The following is a 4,316-nucleotide window of genomic DNA, read 5'->3' on the forward strand; positions in this document are numbered from 1 at the left end:
AGAAAATTTATTAAGGTATTTAAATATTGACCGGAGAAAGTTCATTTAAAAATAATTTATTTACCTATTTTATGATAATGATTTTCTTTCTAAAATTATATCTTTGGTAGGTTCATATGATTTTCTTACTAAGATTATATCTTTGCTAGGTTCTTATGATTGTAGATTTGGTTTAATTTTGACTTTCAATTAAATCAAACGTATATCAATACATATAGAATGTAATTTACTCTATTTCCAAATATTATTTTGTAAAAACACTCCCACCCACTATAAAAACCCTTCTTTTATTCTTTAATTTTCCATCCCTCAAATGCATTCTCTATTTCTCTCTTCATAGATATTTCAGCTTTCTTTATGTCAGCATCAGTCCCTCCAACAACTTCTACTGCAACGGCCGAGGCCACTTAAGCACAACAAAATATTCCTCTTACCTCCCAGAATATGTTGAGAACAGACTCCATAAAACATAGCAGCAGCAACAGTAGATATGGCAAATGCAACAACCAATATTCCTTCAACAATTGGTTGCTGCATTGGCGGTATCTGCTTTTGCTGGTGTTTGTGAAGTCTCTTGTTCATATATTCGGGGAACCTTCGGCTGTTGCTGAAGAGCAACATTTGTTGCTTAAGTGGCTTTGGCCGTTGCTCGTGGACTGTTGTTGGAGGGGCTGCTGCTGCTTCTGTATCAGTGAAGAGGGTTGCTGCTGTTTTAGCTGAGAACGACGCAGTTGCAACTGCAGTTAAATCACCCTGATACTCCATAATTATTAGATGGTAAGTATATGATTTCCACCTAAAAATCTAATATAAATCGACAATTGAATAAATTTTACTAAGCACATACTTCGTCATACTGGCCCTCCAAATCAGATTCTTCAAGTTCAATCCAATCCTGGACAACTTTTAGTATAATCATTTTACAAGTCGAGCCTTAAAATAACTGGTAAAGTTGCTCCCATATGACCTGGAGGTCATAGGTTCGAGCGGTGAAAACATTCTATTGTAGAAATGCAAGGTAAGATTGCATACTTAAACTCTTGTGGTTCTACACTATTTTACTGTTGTAGTCATCTGTATTATTATAGACCTTTCCTCGCTTCTACACTTGTTATACGGACTAAGCCCCCTGATAATTTGATCAAAATCAATTCCGATGGAAGCAGAAAACTTGATTATCACTTTTGCTAAAAAAGCTCCAATTTTTATACTAACAATTATGCTGAACTGTCAGCCTCTCATTTTGTTATTTTGTGGTGTATTTTAACAATTGCAAAACATCATTTTGGAGCTTGATTCTCCTTTAGTGGATGCTATGATTCAAGGCAACAAGAAGCCCCCATGGACTTGGAGACAAACATCGTCAAATATAAAAGATGCAAAACTTGATTTGACCCTTTCAAGTGATAGTCAAGCACTGCTACAGAATCAAACTCGGTAGCAGATATTCCGGTGAAGCATGTAGCAGATTCCAACAACATGAGGAGACCTTCTTCTCAAATTTTTTAGATCTTCCTAGGGAGACCAGAGGATACTTCAGGATGGATAAACTGGAACTGGCTAGTTTCACAAGGCATGTTAAAAGAAAGAATTCAAACCCCTAACTGTAAGGTGGTTTGTACTTGTAGGAAACTTATACCACGTTGGTGGAATAGGAAGGAAGGAGAAGGTTTAAGTACTTTGACCCTTTAGGTGTACTTAGATATGTAAGTGCACCAAATGTCCTATATATATATATATATTATAAAAATCAAAGAACTTGATGTTCAATTTTATTTTTGTTTTGGTGTTCAATTTTCTGTTACAGATTTAATTTATTTGAAACTTAAATTTCGACTTCAGTTTTAACTGAAACACCTAATCAGATAAGATCGGAATGGTCTTCAAAGTCATCTTTTCAGAATGGCCTTCTTCTATAAATAAAGTTACCCTGAAGTGATTAAATATTCTGCAGTAACATTTTTAACTTTGAAAAATCTTAAAGAAACATGTCTGAATCCCCAAATGAATATAGAGACAATATTTCTTTAAGGACAGTGAATTTATTCACGCCTCGTTGTCCTTGTTCTCTTGTTTTTCTAACACTAATATCTCAAGCCATGACGCAATATCAATCACTAGAATCTTTAACAATTTTCTAAGCCACTTTGATGACTCAGTTATCTGGTTAGTGTTTGCGTTATCTCTTGATCATAGACTTAGTAGGGTTATTTACACTAACAAAAGACTATATTACTAGAATTCTTCATGTTAGGCGAACTAATTCTTAAGGAGATTTAATCCCAAGATAATAGCAGACAGAAAATCTGTTTGTCAAAAAAAAAAAAAAGAGGGGGGGCGGGGTAATAGTTGCTCCGAGGAGGATATGCGAAGTTGTAAGGAATCCAAAACTTTGAAAGTAACTTACCATAGTTGGATCATTATTCTGTGTGTCAGCCTCATGTGTGCTTTTGTCATCTCAAAGATTAATTGGGCCTTAACTTTATAGCATAAGATCTCTCAAATGTTGGTTGAAACCTATTAACCTTCATCCCAATTTTATAAGTTTTGGAAGATGACATATTTTGGGACTAGGAAAGGCAGCTGTTCACTTCCAGACAGACTTACTCATGGGACAGAAACTCTTGCTGACGAATATGAACCATGACAAAATCAGTGGTCAACAGATTTTGTCTTTTCTTTTCATTGTTTGGGTTTCATTCTGTCATCTCAAAGCAGAATTTACTTTATCGAACACGTGTTAATAATAAAATCCGCGTACCTTTCATTGTAGGGAGCTTAATGTCTGCTTTCATTTCTGATTCATTCTGATTTTGTTTTTTAGTTATAAGGTGCTCCTTAATCCAAGTACTACAGATGTAGTTTGTACAACTTGGATGAGGCATTAGCTTTGGGCATGATAGTTGCATGCGCCAACCATCCATCAAATGAATTCTTCATGCAGTTCCCAACTTGTCGAACATTTGATGATGGTGAGGGATTTGTTAAAGCTGTACTTAAAGCATTTGCTGATGAGTCTGCCCCCTTGACTGATGCACAAAGGCATGGACTTTCTTGGGAGGCAGCAACCGAGCGCTTTCTGAAACCAACAAATAATCAATCGAAAACTACGACTTGAGAGAGTTGCTTTGTCTACATCACTCAACTTAACCAAAAAATTCGAGGATGCATCAGCATTAGTTTACTTTGTAGGGACTGGATTTCTGAGCTCACTACCTGATGAAGAGCAATGCAATGAACTTGGCTGCTTTGAAAGTTCCTCCACAGAAAACCGGAGTATTGCTTGTGTTTTGACTGCCAAGAATTTAGATGTAGTTTTTGTTGTTGTAGAGAAGGATTTAAGGCGTAAGAGCAACGATCATGGGACTAACCAGGTGTTGTTTATTAAGTAGCTGATTTCAACTCAGTTGGGATTTGAGGTGCTGATTTCTATTGTACATACTCTCTAGGCGGCTTTATCCAACTTTTATTTCGGAGAAAGGACAAATCAGTGTAAGATGATTGATTGTTTAAATATGAGTTCTTTGGAGCTACAGATTGGAGTATGTTTTTCTTAATATAATGATCAACAACAGATTTATGAACACACTAATTATATTTTTTTAATTTGGATAATTTTGTAGCTTTTTATAACCATGGAAGAGGGGAAAGGTGTGTGTTTCTTCTTCCTATCTTTAGTTAAAATAGTGAGCCAAAAATTTTACATATCAAGGACGATGTTATAGTCGAAGGGGAGCCTTAGAGTAATTGGTAAAGCTGTTGTCATATATTGAGGAAGTTATGAGTTCAAGTGATGGAAATAATATTTGACAAAAATGCAAGGTAAGATGCACAATAGACTCTTATGGTCCGAGCTGCTCTTTTAAGATTAATATTATAGTCGATAAGGAAAAAATTAAGGTTTATATATTTTTTTAGGACAAATAAGGACTCGATTTTTTTTGCCTATTTTACGATAATATTTTCTTACTAAAATATATTTTTACCTATTTTGTTATAATGATTTTATAACATGGAGCAGTTACAGCTCACCGAGGACATGATCCTAGATAGGAAGGTCTGGAGGACGGGAATTAGGGCAGAGGACTAGGGCCAGTTTGAGTCGCTAGTGTAGGGAATTACTTGGTGGGGGTTTTATTCCTGTTATGAGTCCGTGTTCCATGTTTTATTACGAAGCTGTGTGCTTTCCTCTGTTTTATATTACTTATGGGTGCCGTATTTATGTTATGTAATCTTGTGCTGTGCTTTACTATGTGTTTGTGTGGTATCTCGTGCCTTGAGCCGGGGGTCTATCGGAAACAACTTTTCTACTTCTT

General features: G+C 35.7%; 1 long non-coding RNA gene across 1 annotated transcript; it reads left to right on the forward strand.

Annotated features, from left to right (window-relative positions):
• The first annotated feature begins 307 nt into the window (after nt 1-307).
• Nucleotides 308-1,778, forward strand: LOC124891430. The gene is made up of 2 exons (XR_007049690.1): nt 308-777; nt 874-1,778. It is a non-coding gene; the product is annotated as an uncharacterized LOC124891430 (long non-coding RNA).
• Nucleotides 1,779-4,316: the final 2,538 nt, after the last annotated feature.

The sequence above is a fragment of the Capsicum annuum genome, unplaced genomic scaffold (assembly GCF_002878395.1).
Source record: "Capsicum annuum cultivar UCD-10X-F1 unplaced genomic scaffold, UCD10Xv1.1 ctg3524, whole genome shotgun sequence".
NCBI lineage: Eukaryota > Viridiplantae > Streptophyta > Magnoliopsida > Solanales > Solanaceae > Capsicum > Capsicum annuum.